The sequence below is a fragment of the Rhinatrema bivittatum genome, chromosome 1, assembly GCF_901001135.1.
Source record: "Rhinatrema bivittatum chromosome 1, aRhiBiv1.1, whole genome shotgun sequence".
Classification (NCBI taxonomy): domain Eukaryota; kingdom Metazoa; phylum Chordata; class Amphibia; order Gymnophiona; family Rhinatrematidae; genus Rhinatrema; species Rhinatrema bivittatum.
Window position 1 is genome coordinate 395,757,348 of NC_042615.1, and position 15,974 is coordinate 395,773,321.

The window sequence follows — 15,974 nt, forward strand, 5'->3', positions numbered from 1 at the left end:
TCCAACGTCTGCTTCAAAGGTACCAAGATGTCATAGACACTTTACCTAAATAGCCTGAGGAGCATATTTTTTCCATCTGCTCCTATTGCTGACCCATTACCAGGCCCATCAGGACTACATTTTCCACAGAGATCCACAACAAAACACACTCACAGACAGGAAGAAGAGGATTCCTGGGATAGCCAAGATACGGACTCCTCTTCTGAGGATTTCATGTCTGATCCCTCACCTCCAGAACCTAGAAAGAAGTCCCCACCTGAAGACCTGTCTTTCTCCAATTTCATCCAAGATATGGCAGACACCATTCCTTTTAAATTGGAAACAGAACAGGACTCACGACAACACACTTTAGAAGTCCTGCAATTTGTGGATCCACCCAAACATGTTTTGGCCATCCCAATACACGAGGTGCTCTTAGACCTGGAACACCGTATCTGGGAGCATCCATTCACAGTGTCATCTGTAAACAAAAGGGTGGATTCATCTTACTTGGTACAATCAGCTCCAGGGTACCAAAAGGCACAACTACCACATCAATCTGTGGTAGTTGAATCTGCCCAGAAAAAGTCGAAAAGAATCCGCCCTCATTCCTCCACCCCACCTGGCAAGGATCATTGCTTCCTTGATTCTTTGGGAAGAAAGATCTATCAATCTTCAATGCTAAATTCCAGAATCTCTGCATACCAGCTGTACATGACAGTATCAGAGAAATTTATGGAAGCAGATGGAGGAAATTACAAAATCTTTACCTGAACAGCTTCAAGAACCTGCACAAGCCATTATGCATAAAGGCCTGGAAGCAGTTAAACATGAAGTAAGAGCGGCGTATGACAGTTTCGACACTGCCTCCAGGACTGCAGCTGTAGGCATTGCTGCACGCAGGTATGCATGGCTCAAGGCCTCTGACCTCAGGCCTGAGGTCCAAGAAAAACTTGTTGATCTTCCATGCAAGGGAGACAACCTATTTGGGGAAAAAGTTCAAGAGGCTGTAAAACAACTGAAGGATCATACAGAGACTTTGTCAATTGTCCCAAATGCCTCAGGATTGTTCCACACAGCCTCCTCGCAGACTTCCCCGCAGAGAAACAAGGAGGCCTTACTATAGGCCACATCTAGGGGTAGATCCACTAGGCCTCAACAGCAACGTGCCCAAACTAGACAACCCAGGGCACTTGCCAGGTTCTTGTGGCCTGGATTGGCCACTGTTGGAAACAGGATGCTGGGCTTGATGGACCCTTGGTCTGACCCAGTATGGCATTTTCTTATGTTCTTATGTTCTTAACCTCCACCTCAGACAGGCCCTGCGACTGGGTTTTGAGATACTGCCCAGAGAACAAGCCGCTCCTTCAAACCCTTACACACAACTTCCAGTGGGTGGAAGAGTATCCCATTTTTACACACAATGGCAAACAATAGCAGACCAATGGGTGCTCTCTATAGTAAAACAAGGTTACAAACTCAATTTCCTGTCAATTCCACCAGAATTTCCACCGAGAGCCTTCCCACAACAGGAATCTCAACTAATTCCTCTACAAGCAGAATTATCCAGCCTTCTGAAAATCAGGGCAAAACAGTTCGTACCCCAATCTCAGAAGGAAGAGGATTCTACTCCCATTACTTCCTCATTCCAAAGAAAACAGGAGGCCTACACCCCATCCTAGACCTAAGAAATCTTAACAAATTTCTAAAGAGAGAAAAATTCAGGATGGTTTCTCTAGGTACTATGCTTCCTCTTCTTCAAGAGGGAGATTGGCTTTGTTCTCTGGAACTTCAGGATGCTTATACTTACATCCCAATATACCCTCCTCATCGCAAGTACCTGCGCTTCATAGTGGGTCATCAACACTTCCAATACAGAGTCCTTCCTTTCGGACTCGCCTCTGCACCCAGAGTATTCACAAAATGTCTAGCAGTTATAGCAGCACATCTACGCAAACAAGGTGCTCATGTATTCCCATACCTAGACGACTGGCTCATCAGAAGTCAATCTCTACAAGGAGCTCTCGATTCTCTAAATCAAACAATTGCAACATTGCATTCCGTGGGATTCCTGATCAATTATCAAATCTAATCTCACACCAGTACAACTACTTCAATTCATAGGAGCAGAATTGAACACCAACCTGGCAAGAGCTTTTCTACCAGAAGACCGGGCAGAAACAATCTCACTGCTAGCAAGGTGGCTCAGATCACAAACACAAGCAAAAGCTCACCAGTTTCTCACTTTACTGGGCCACATGGCCTCTACAGTTCACGTCACACCCATGGCATGTCTAGCCATGAGAATAACACAATGGGCTTTAAGATCACAATGGATCCAAACCATTCAGCCATTACATACTCAAATCCAAGTAACCCACCAATTACGTTCTTCTCTACTATGGTGGGTGAACAAGGACAATTTGCGCAAGGGCCTACCCTTTCAACCACAAGTTCCACAAATAACTGTAACTACAGATGCATCCACCTTGGGTTGGGGAGCTCACATAGACAATCTCCAAACACAAAGAACTTGGACAAAGCTCGAAGCAACATTTCAAATCAATTTCCTGGAACTTCGAGCTATACGTTATGCTCTACATGCCTTCAAGGACTGTCTTATGAACAAGACTGTTCTGATCCAAACAGACAACACAGTAGCCATGTGGTACATAAACAAGGAGGGACAGGCTCGTACCTCCTTTGTCAAGAAGCAGCTCAGATATGGGGTTGGGCCTTGAACAACTCTGTTTCTCAAGGCCGCTTATCTGGCGGGCATTCACAATGTAGTGGCGGACAGACTCAAGTCGTCAATTCCAACCACACGAATGGTCACTGGATCTCTCAGTAGTGACCAGGATAATTCAACGTTGGGGACAACCAACAGTAGACCTCTTTGCATCACATCTGAATCACAAGGTGGACAACTACTGTTTCCTATACAACCTGACCAACAGGCCAGCCAAGGACGCATTTGCTCGCCCCTGGAACTCAGGCCTACTCTACGCGTATCCTCCAATACCGCTCATAACCAAAACTCTAGTGAAGCTACAACAGGACAAGGGAACCATGATACTCATAGCCCCACATTGGCCTCAACAAGTATGGTTTCCCACACTTCTAGATCTCTCAGTCAGGGATCCCATTCGCCTAGGAGTAGCTCCCACTCTCATAACTCAGGATCAGGGTCGGTTGCGCCATCCCAACCTTCAATCCCTATCACTGACGGCTTGGATGTTGAAAGCTTAATCTTAAACCACTCAATCTTTCATCCAATATATCCCAAGTGCTTATAGCTTCACGTAAACTTTCCACACGGAAGAACTGTGCTTCTAAATGGAAGAGGTTCACTTTGTGGTGCAAGCAAAACAACATCAATCCTTTCACTTGCCCTACAAATTCTTTACTCGACTACTTGTACCATCTTTCAGAATCTGGTCTACAGACTTCATCTGTGAGAGTGCATTTAAGTGCAATTTCAGCTTACCATAATCAGGTAGCAGATGCACCTATCTCTACACAACCTCTTGTCAGCAGATTTATGAGAGGTTTAACTCACCTCAAACCACCAATTAGACATCCAGCCACACAATGGGATCTAAATTTGGTTTTATCAAGACTCATGCGTTCTCCTTTTGAACCCATAGACTCCAGTGATCTAAAATTTCTTACATGGAAGACTATCTTCCTCATAGCCATCACATCAGCTAGAAGGGTTTGTGAGTTACAAGCACTTGTCACATATGAACCTTACACTAAGTTCTTACATGACAGAGTGGTTCTCAGTACTCATCCAAAATTCCTCCCCAAGATAGTCCCGGATTTCCACTTAAACCAATCCATAGTTCTACCCACCTTCTTTCCAAGGCCTCATTCTCAACAAGGAGAAAGAGCCTTACATACCTTGTATTGCAAGCGTGCTCTATCTTTCTACTTAAACCGCACTGCAGTCCACAGGCAATCCAATCGATTCTTTTTTTCCTATGACCCAAACAAACCAGGTAAAGCAGTGGGTAAACATACTCTATCCAACTGGCTAGCAGATTGCATACAATTTTGCTATGAACAAGCAGGCCTGCCTCTCCAAGGGCGAGTAAAAGCACACTCAGTAAGAGCAATGTCAACTTCAGTAGCGCACTATCGTTCAGTGCCAATACTTGACATATGTAAAGCAGCAACATGGACTTCTCTTCACACGTTTGCAGCTCATTACTGCTTGGACAAGCAAGGAAGACAGGATTCAAACTATAGACAATCTGTCTTAAAGAACTTGTTTCCAGTTTAAACCCAACTCCTACCACATCCATCCTGCTGTGATTTTTGGCTGACTCATTTCCATCAACAAGACAGCAAGTTTGCTTCACTACAAATGACTCAGCCTCTAGCTTGCTAATCACCCATATGTGAGGACTAGCATCCTGCTTGTCCTGGGATAAAGCAAAATTGCTTACCTTGTAATAGGTGTTATCCCAGGACAGCAGGATGTAGTCCTTACAGAACCCACCCGCCACCCCATGGAGTTGGGCCTCATACCTTTATTTTTGCTAACGTTTTTTGCTACATACGAGACTGAAGAGACACCTGTGGTAGAGAATATCATAGCATGCTGGGCATGCTCAGTGCCCTCATAGGGCCAGTCAAAAGTTTCTAGAAACTTTGACAGAAAGCTTTCCCACCTTAGGGCTCCGTCAGTGACGTCACCCATATGTGAGGACTACATCCTGCTGTCCTGGGATAACACCTATTACAAGGTACGCAATTTGCTTTACCTGCCCTTCCTATGTGTATGAACATACACAGTCAAATGAAAGGAACGAACAAGACAATGAGATGGATGTATGTGGGACACACTGACACGATTGTGACTACAGTCATCCTTCTGTGTGTAACATTGAACAACACACAGAGGGGTTGATGCAATATTTGTGCACAGAAAATGGGCGCTCACTATTGAAGCCCATTTTCCTAATGCACACCCAGCCACCTGTCCTGGGTGTGTGATGCAATATTTAAATTAAAGATCGTGCTAAAAAGGAGGCGCTAAAGAAAATTTGTGCATACCTAGCGCTCAATCTACGAGTGTCTTTTTTCTCCCGCTACTGGCATAGACACACACACAAGATACACGGCCTGCACAATATATTTTGTGTGTATATATTGGCGTCCAGAATTTTTTTTTTAAACTAAGTCTGCTTTATTTAGTTCCTCCTTAGTATCGTGACAATACTATTTGGAGTAATCACAGAGAGCAGGATTTTCAGGATTTTTCTTTCTTTTTTTTTTTTTTTTTTTACAATGCGCCCTTGAGCATGCGTAAAATTTGCCTCATTGCATTGGGCGCATTGTCCGCATGGGAAATTTTTTGCATTGTGGAGATTAGCTCATCTACATGGAATTTACATGTGCTGAACACTATTATCTATGTAGTGACTTGGACGTGCGTTAAACTGTGCGCTAGCTGCTGCTCACAATATTGCATCAGCCCCAGAGAGAATACAGCACAGTAGAAGAAATATTGTAGTATGGTGCTCTGCTGACTAGTACAGTACCCACGCACACCTACTCCCCCCACCACACGTGTGAGTAGTGCTAGTAGAACAGCAGTGCAGAAGTATTAAATGCAGTAACAAAATGAATTAATCCACAAAGTGGCTGGATCTAGATGTGAGTGGCACAGACTGCTCTGTTTGTTTGTGGATGCACTGATTTACACAGACCCAGATACAGAGTTAAAACAGCCTCTCTATATTGGATACTGTGGCACAACTACAGCGCTGGTACTACACTGGTTAGTTAACACAGGAACAGGTTTAAAATTTAATAAATCACTGTTAAACACAGCTACTGCCAGGCAGTAGCCTGCCTTCCCCAAAGGCAGAAGGAGATGAAAAAGATTAACCTTCCTCTAGAACAGTGGCTGTGACAATGAAATGTAAACTAAATAAACCAGTGCAAATTAACACAGTATGATAGCAGCTAAAACGATTAGAAAAGATAGAATGTTTCTAATCTTGATCAAAAGCACTGTTGCTACAGAAGACTGCAGTAAAATACAGAATTCCCAAACAGCAAAGCACCATGTCTCCTCAACAAGTGAGATCCAAATACAAATTGTAACAGTCTGGGAATACTATAAGAAGGATAGAAAAATCAATGATTCTCTGATTTAGAAAGATGCTTCCCTCTGATATGTTCCCTTGCTTTGTCAGTCTGATTTCCTTGGCATCAGATCCCGATTATTCTGAGACCTCACAGATGAGTCAAAGGCATGAGGGCTGGTTGCTATGGAAACTCCCGCATGACCTGCCCACCCTTAGGCTCTATCTTTTCAAGGCAGCGAATGCTTTTCAATGGGAAAACAAATGAATGAAATGAATGGCATGTTATATTCTTGGGACTTGCTTATATGTTTTAGGGGGTAAAAGAATCAAACGAATATAGTACATTCCTCATGGATCAGCCATTAATTTTAAACAAATGCACATCCTTAGTATTGGCCTCACAGAAGCTTGTTTTAGTGTGTCCAGTAAAGTGCCAGTTGTGAGTGAAAGATGTACAGTTCTTACAATTTGTTGAAAGAACCTGATTTACTATTTTTAATAGTGCAGTCGGGCATGGGTTCCGAGGAGATGAGCTATCCATTTTGGATATGACCTATTGCACAGTCTCAGCTGATACTGTGGTAAAGGAATCCCATTGTGTATCGGAACTGGTGTTTTTGTATTTCTTTGGTAGTTGGGAGATGTGAAACAATTTTGGCTTTTTTTTTTAGATTTTTTTTCTTTAAAGTGGCTGTTTGATTACTATATTCAGAAGTATCAAGTGCATTGTCAATGCTTCTTTGAGTAGTTAATGATTTCACAATATGAAATAATTATGCAGAATTATTTCCAGCAGCTGAAATCTGAATTGAATAGTAATATTTCTTTGTAATATCGATCTGACTCTTGTGTTTATTCAGATATTCTATGAAGGCAGTTTTCTTTCTAGTATGAGTTTCTTGCGCCAACAGCATTATAAGAGTGCAGGTGTAGCCTAGTGGTTAGAGCAGGGGGGCTTCCAATGGTGGGGTGGCGCTTAGATGGCAGACTAAGCAGATGCACAGTGCTCCTGCTCCAGCGTCTATTTTTTCCTGCTGAAATATTTCATGAAAAGCCTGCAAAATGAAAGGGGAGACCCAGAGCTTACCCTTCTACTTAGGCGATCCCAACCGGACAGAGAACGATCCCGCAGTGTGTCACTGGCTCGGGGGCAATGGTGCTGAGTGGTCCGGCTGTCGGGTCACAGAGGGGAGCTAGTGACCCGACCTCGGAGGAGGTTTCCCTCAGCCCATTGGACGACTGACTTCCACCAGCTGCGCGTGCGACTTCAATGCCGCGGCTGCCTGAGAGCCCCAAAGTTTAGCTCTCAAAAGGCAGCTTGAAGGGGCAGCGTCGTTGGGAGAGCAGTCGCGGACCTCTGTGGAATACGGAGAAGACCTCCCTGGGTGAGAGTGATCTGGGAAGGAGAGAAGAACAGCGGAATCCTGGAGGTGAGATGTTGGGGCAGGACTCCCTTCCCCACACCGTGGGAGAAGTAACTTTGGAAAAGCCACAGGTAGTTACGTTGGATTGCCTGTGGAACTTGTCATCTGCAATGGCGAAGTCCATAGCAGAATGCTCGGCTAAAATCAATTCGGTTTCCTGTCAGCTAGATACTTTGAATAATAACTTTGATGGATATAAATTGGAAATATCTGAGAAAATTACTGATTTGGAGACAGGACTGAAACAGGTTAAAGAAGTACAGACATCAATGATACAAGATTGTGGAATGATTAAAAGAAAAATCGAGAAAATGGAGAACACATTAAGGCATTTAAGTTTGAGGATCATCAATTTCCCCAGGGTCGTTGGAGAATTGCCTAGGATAACCGTGAATTGGTATATTCATGAAGTTTTGGAGATTTCCCCTGAGAAGACTCCACCCCTGGAGAAGGTGTATTTATTTATTTATTTTTAATTTTTATATACCGAAATTCCTGTATGAAATACAAATCAATCCGGTTTACATAGAACGGATAATTGGCCGGGGTTTACAAACTGCCCACGGCTTTACAAGAAACAGGAATGAAACAGAAAGTGAGTTTACAAAAACTTTACATATAACGATTAAAACAGTATTAGTATAAAACTTTAACAATTGCAATATTTGTTTGTTGCGGGGTTGTCTTCGTCTGGCAGCACTCACCCTAGGTGCCGACAGCCTCCAAAGAGATAGGAATGGCACCATGATGCTGTCAGCAATGCTGCTCCCTGGCAGGAAACCTGGCTACCGGCACACAGCAATGTCACATGGAAGGGTATGAAAGGCCCAGCTGCGCTCCATAGGACTGCTTCAACAGCAGGTCTCCCTACTTGGTTGCAGTGCATGTTGCTCTTGCTTTGGTTCCTGCCTGCTTTGCTTGTCTTGCCTTGCTCAGCCTGCTTTAGCCTTGGCTTTACTTCATCCCGGTCTTTCTCTAGTCTATTCGGTACTGACCTCTGCCTTAGATCTGGATTTCCCTCTTGCCTGCCACTGCCCTCAGCTATGAACTCTTTCAATGCTGTTTGCTGCCTGCCTCGACCTCTGGCTATCTCCGAGTAATTGTCCCACTGCAGCCTGTCAAGATGCTGGCTTTGTCCCAGTCTCTCTTTCTCTATATGCCCTGTGGGACCCTTGACTAAGTCCTGCTGGCCCCTTGAAGCCAAAGTCTCAATCTGCGGGCAATGGAGTTACTATAGTTGAAACTCCGGTCTAGTTCCAATCCAGGGCACGTTCACCAGTTGCTGGTATGGGCCTGGTAGGTCTGCCTTTTAGGCTAAGGTCCACTATCCCTACAACCATATCTCAGAAAGGATAGAGGCGGTCCAGAGAAGGGCAACCAAAATGGTGTGGGGTCTGTATCAGAAGACTTATGAAGAGAGGCTGAAGTATCTGAATATATATATATATATATATATATATATATATATATATATATATATATATATATATATATATATTTTTTTTTTTTTTTTTTTTAAAGAGAGGATGTGCGGGGAGGGGGATATTATGCAGACCTTCAGATACCTGAAAGGTTTGAATGATACAGGTTCTTCAAGGAAAGGAAACAGAAGAATGATACAGGTTCCTCAAGGAAAGGAAACAGAACAGACAATCTTTTCTCTTTTCTTGTCTCTACCATTCAGTCATGGCTTAATCACAATAAACTAGTGCTTAATATCTCAAAAAACGATTTCTTGCCTATACAAAGAAATCAATATAAACCACCAATCCAAATGTGTTAGAAAACTTGACTGAGTTTTTGGAATCCTCCACTTATGAAATTGCTGAAAAAGCAGCATTATTGATTTCCTTCTTTAATGAAAGTGATATGGGAATAATTATGCGTGCATACTTTAAAAAATTAATGTATCTTTTATGGGAGCCTGTCTTCGAATATTCCCAGATTTAACAAAAGAAACCCAACAGAAAAAGAGATTTCTAGCTTTAAAACAGGAAGTATTAGCTCTTGGTGCCTTTTTCATGCTCAGGTTCCCATGCAAATGTGTTCTTAAGTATGGGAGGGATAGTTATAATTTTTTTTTAGCCCGAGCAACTAAGGAGCTTTGTCGATGCTAAAAAGTTGGAACAGCAGATGGGTGGCAGTTCAAATGGTCCAGATAGAGATACCTGAAGTTAGTTTGCTATTTTCTTTTTGTCTTATCTCCCTTGATTTTGCAGTACCCCCCCCATGCTTGTGGTCTAATGAGGTGTTTTTAATCTGAGATACTTAATTCGGACAATATTTCATTTTGTTAAATTTTCCTGTGATGTAAATCACCATGTATCTGTAACAAAGATAAGCTTTGTATATTATTGATTTAAAAAACCTAATAAAGAGAAAAAAAAAAAAAAAGAGCAGCTGGGCTTCCAACTGGGGAGACCAGGGTTCAAGTCCCACTGTCACTCCTTGTGACCTTTGGCAAGTCACTTAGATTGTAAGCCCTCTGGGGTTAGGGAAATACCGACAGTACCTGAATGTAATCCGCTTTTAAGTGCCGAAAAGCAGAATATAAAATAAAAAATGAAAGTTCCTCAACCTGTCTCACTTCCTGTAGTTGTGAGTATTACCAAGGCGCATTACATTTTCTGCTATTTCGGAGCTACCTGATTCAGGGCCGTACTATTTTTCCATTCGTTGACAGTTTGTTCAATATCATTGGAAGGGCATTCTGTAAGCATGGAAACTAAAGTTGTTTTAAAATTGTGAGACTGTATATGACCTTGATTTGATTTGTAGAGGTGGTTTTATGACTGTTTTTGTACCTTCGGAGCACAGTTATAAGAAATCAGGTAATGATCAGACCATAGTATGCTTTGGATTTTTGTATGAACATTGGAGTTAGATAACAAATCAGGATTTATAAAACATAGATCTAGGACATGACTTTGTTTGAGTTGGGAGGTTTAAATGGTTCTTTTTTTTTCCCCACTGATGATTCTTGTGAGCTTGGACAAGTTACTACACCCTCCATTGTCTCAAGTACAAATTTAGGTTGGGCCCTACCGTTAGTACCTGAATATGTGACTTGCATTGAGCTTGGTTTTAGAATGGCAAATCATTACATCTAAGATCCAAATCCATTCTCTTTTAAGTAGTACTAGTTTTTGGAGCCTGTTCCAGCACTGCTTTCTACCCTTGTGATTTGGAGCAAAGTCATCTTCTGTACCATCAGATAGGAATGATAGTGGAATCAGTTCTAAGCTAAATAACATCAAATTTGTTCTGTTTTTTATGCAGGTAGATGCAGTGAAATTATTGGTGTTGAAAAGCATTTCAGGTTACTTCTGTTAGAAGGATGTTCACTTATCTTCTAGTTAGATACATTGATTCTCACAGGACAAGCAGGATGGTTGTCCTCACAAATGGGTGACATTGAGGATGGAGCCCAACCACAGAAAACTTCTGTCAAAGTTTCTAGAACTTTGACTGGCCCCTACTGGGCATGCCCAGCACGGCACTAACCCTGCAGCCAGCAGGGCTCCCCCTTCAGTCTTCTTTTTTCCGCACAGCAGTAGCCACGCGGTTAAGGAGCTCTTACTACATTCCTGACAGGAAATTCTTCTTGAACTTCTTTGAAGTAAAAATCGCCCCACAGGGGTCCCTCTATCTAATTTAGTCCGCGGTGTTTCGGTAAGTTTTTTGGCCGGTTTTCGCCGACGTCCGTCGAGTTTGGCCTTCGCGGCCTGCTGGCCGTCGACTGTCCCGCGGCTAAATTTTTTGACTAATGGCCATGGCGTCGGGGTTCCGTCGGTGCCCAGACTGTACGCGCACCATGTCTATCACAGACCCACACAGAGTCTGTGTATTATGTTTAGGGAGTGAGCATGATGTCCTGACTTGCACCAAATGTGCCCTTATGACACCAAAAGATCGCAAAGCCAGAATGGAGAAGATGGGACTCCTGTTCCATGCTCACACTCTGACGCCGTCCATCGCATCGACGTCTTCGGAACCGGCACCGTCGAAGTCCTTCCATCGGCGGCAACCTCCCGGTGACCGGCTGCCATCGACGTCTCCACGGCCATCGACTCCCGTCCCTTCCCCCGAGGATCGTGGGGATCGGAGGGAAAAGCATCGTCATCGACATCGCAAGTCTTGGACCATCGAGGAATCGAAGTCATCGACCTCGGTACCGTCCGAGCCGCCACCGAAGAAATCTCGATCAGAAGTGGCACCGTCCTCCTCTGTTTCTGAGACACTGAGGCAACCCTCTCCCCATCGGGGTTTGGGAGCCGCGATTCCACCGGTGACGGTGGTCCCTCCGGCTCAGCCTCCCTCTTCCGCGGAGCCGGGTATTGTTACCCCAGGTCTCCGGGAAGAACTGGACCGGCTGGTCCAGGAGGCCATCGATAAAGCGATGCAACAGTTCCAGACTCCTTAGGCTCCGACTCCGCCACTGAGAGTGGAACCAGTCACCGACCCGATTCCAGCAGCGCTGGCACCGCTGCTTGCCTGGATGGAAGCGCTAATGACCGCCCTTCCACCGTTGATACCTGGGTCACCGACAGCACCGGTGCGCTCCCCGATGCCAAATTCATCGGGTGCGGAAACACCGTATCTAATTCCTCCTTCGGGAGTAGTCCCATAGATATGCCGTGTTGTCCATCGCCACCGATACATTTCTCCGGGGCGATACGCACATCTGCTCCATCGATGCCTTCGATGCCCGCACCGATACCTCAAAAGGTATTCTCGATGCCTCCGGTGATTCCTTCGGGATTTTCAGAGCCTCAGCCGGGACCTTCAGGTATCCAACCCCCTCGTGGTCCTCCAGGTCAACATACTGACCCTTATGACACTTGGGGTGATGATACTTCCACAGACACCGATGATTTACCTTCACCACCCTCTCCTGCTGAAAGCAGAAAGCGTTCTCCCCCTGAGGACCTCTCTTTCACAAATTTTGTGAAGGACATGTCGGAGTTGGTCCCTTTTCAGCTTCAATCGGAGCAAGATGACAGGCACCAAATGATGGAATTACTCCAATTTTTGGATGCCCCAAAAGTCATCACTTCCATACCAATTCATCAGGTTTTTCTAGACCTTCTTAAAAAGAATTGGGAAACTCCTGGATCTGTTGCTCCAGTAAATAAAAAGGCTGACTCTACTTACCTGGTACAGTCAGCACCTGGTTTTCAAAAACCACAGCTAGACCACCACTCAGTGGTGGTAGAATCCGCTCAAAAGAAAGCTAAAAGAATGAAGCCATACTCATCCATACCTCCTACCAAGGAGAGTAAGTTCTTAGTATAGGCAGAAAAGTATACCAAGGAAGCATGCTCATTTCCAGGGTAGCTTCTTATCAGCTATATATGACCCAATACAACAGGGTCATTTTTAAGCAGATACAAGAATTTTCAGATAACTTACCAGAACAATTCCAACAACACCTTCAAACCCTCGTACTTAAAGGATTTGAAGCTGGAAAGCATGATACAAGAAAATCTTATGACATCTTCGATGCTTCCACTAGACTATCTGCTACAGCCATCTCAGCAAGACGCTGGGCTTGGCTTAAGTCTTCTGACCTTCGCCCGGAAGTGCAGGACAGGCTCTCTGACCTGCCCTGTTTAGGGGATAATTTGTTTGGTGAAAAAAATTCACTAAATAGTTGCTGAATTAAAGGATCATCACGAGACCCTTAAGCAGCTTTCATCCATTCCTTCTGACCTCCCTTCTAAACAACCTTTTAAGAGGGAGCTCAAAGTCATTCTTCCGTCCGCGGAAGTATTATCCCCCACACACCAAGTCTAGATCGAGGCCATATCAAAAGTCTCCGCCTCGTCAACATAGAAAGCAAAAGCCCACAACAGCTCCACAACCAGGCCCTGCGTCGGGGTTTTGACTTTCAGTTAGAGAGCAGATGCCTAGTCCCTCTACCAAACATACCAGTAGGAGGTCGACTAAGCCACTTTGCAGAAAAATGGCATCGCATCACCATAGATCAATGGGTGCTAGCGATAATTGCACAAGGTTACCATCTAAACTTCCTAACTCTTCCTTCGGACTCTCCACCTCTGCAAGCTTGGAGACTTACCGACCACTCTGTTCTTCTAGAGCAGGAAGTTTCCCTTCTCCTCCAGTCAAACACTATAGAACCCGTTCCTCTCTTACAACAAGGACTAGGGTTCTATTCCAGGTACTTTCTGATCCCAAAAAAGTCAGGAGAACGTCGACCAATCCTGGACCTATGGGCCCTCAACAGTACCTTCACAGAGAGAAGTTCAAGATGGTAACCTTGGGCTCGCTTCTCCCTCTGCTGCAAAGAGAGGACTGGCTCTGCTCTCTAGACCTAAAAGACGCCTATACCCACATTGCGATAACTCAGGCTCATCGCAAATACCTCCGATTTCTAGTAGGCCAAAACCACTATCAATACTGAGTGCTCCCTTTTGGCCTAGCATCCGCACCACGAATTTTCACCAAATGTCTCGTAGTGGTTGCAGCGTTTCTCAGGAAGGCAGGCGTCCATGTCTACCCCTACTTGGACGACTGGTTGATCAGGGCCACAACCCAGCAAACCGCTCTGTCTTCCCTGACCCTGACAATCCAAACTCTAATTTCTCTAGGATTTCTTGTCAACTACGAGAAATCCTACTTACTCCCATCTCAAACCTTATCCTTCATTGGTGCAGACTTGGACACCTTACAGGCAAAGGCCTTCCTTCCTCTTCAACGAGTCCAAACCCTTGTGTCCCTAGCTTGCCAGTTGCAGTCTCAACCCACAGCAACAGCTCACCAATTTCTCATTCTGCTGGGACACATAGCCTCCTCAGTTTGTGACTCCAATGGCCCGTTTGGCCAAGAGAGTCATGCAATGGACTCTAAAATCACAATGGATCCAAGCAATTTAGCCTCTGTCGACCATTGTTCGCATCACCGATGCGCTCCGTCTGTCTCTTGCCTGGTGGAAAAATCAATCCAACCTCCTACAGGGCTTGCCCTTTCACCCACCAGACCCTCAAATAATTCTCACCACCGATGCTTCCAACCTCGGCTGGGGAGCCCATGTAAACGGTCTACAAACTCAAGGATTCTGGTCTCTAGAGGAAGCCAAACACCAGATAAATTTCCTGGAGCTTCGAGCGATCCGATACGCTCTCAGGGCCTTTCAAGATTGCCTATCAAATCACATAATCTTGATCCAGACGGACAACCAGGTGGCCATGTGGTACATCAACAAGCAGGGAGGCACAGGCTCCTTCCTTCTCTGTCAGGAAACTGCGCAGATTTGGGCAGAAGCCCTCTCCCGTTCCATGTACCTCAGGGCCACCTACTTGCCGGGAGTAGACAATCCGTTGGCAGATCGGCTGAGCCGTGTCTTCCAACCACACGAGTGGTCACTCAATCCCTTGGTAGCGACCTCTCTTTTCAACAAATGGGGTTATCTCCACATAGACCTCTTTGCGTCCCCTCAGAACCACAAAGTGGCCAATTACTGCTCTCTCATTCGGACTCAGCACTCTCGGCCCAGGGATGCATTCTCCCTCCCGTGGTCCACCGGTCTGCTTTAAGCATTCCCTCCACTTCCTCTTCTGTCGAAGACTCTTGTGAAGCTACGTCAGGACAAGGGAACCATGATCCTGATAGCACCGCACTGGCCACGCCAAGTGTGGTTTCCCATACTCCAGGATCTCTCCATCCGCAGACACATTCCCCTGGGAACGGACCCGCATCTGATCACTCAAAATGACGGATGCCTCCTCCATCCCAATCTCCAAGCATTGTCCCTGACTGCATGGATGTTGAAAGGTAGTCCTTCAACCACTCAACCTATCGGATTCAGTTTCTCGTGTCCTCATCGCTTCACGAAAGCCTTCCACAAAGTCTTACTCCTACAAGTGGAAAAGGTATACATCATGGTGCACTTCACAGTCCCTTGATCCCCTTTCCTGTCCAATTCCTAAATTTTTGGACTATCTTTGGCATCTGTCGGAATCAGGTCTAAAGACCTCTTCCATTAGAATGCATGTCAGTGCGGTAGCCGCCTTCCATAAAGGTATCGGGGGTGTCCCTATTTCAGTACAACCCCTTGTAACACGCTTTCTTAAAGGATTGCTTCATTTGAAGCCACCTTTACGTCCTCCGGCCCCATCTTGGGACCTTAACCTGGTTCTTGGTCGCCTTATGAAACCATCCTTCGAACCTCTTCACTCCTGTGACCTTAAATATCTCACATGGAAGGTGATATTTCTTCTAGCTATCACTTCAGCTCGCAGGGTTAGTGAGTTACAGGCCCTAGTTACCTATCCGCCTTACACTAAACTCCTGCAGGACCGGGCGGTACTCCGCACTCACCCTAAATTCTTACCTAAGGTAGTTTCGGAGTTTCACATTAATCAATCCATCATACTACCTATTTTCTTTCCCAGGCCCCACTCCAACTCCGGGGAACAGACTCTGCATACCCTCGACTGTAAACGTGTTC

The 15,974-nt window shown here is 45.0% G+C and overlaps 1 protein-coding gene across 1 annotated transcript in view; it reads left to right on the top strand.

The window, feature by feature from the left end:
* The window catches only part of GAK (cyclin G associated kinase), an 832,466-nt gene that overhangs the window by 45,150 nt on the left and 771,342 nt on the right, over positions 1–15,974 (top strand).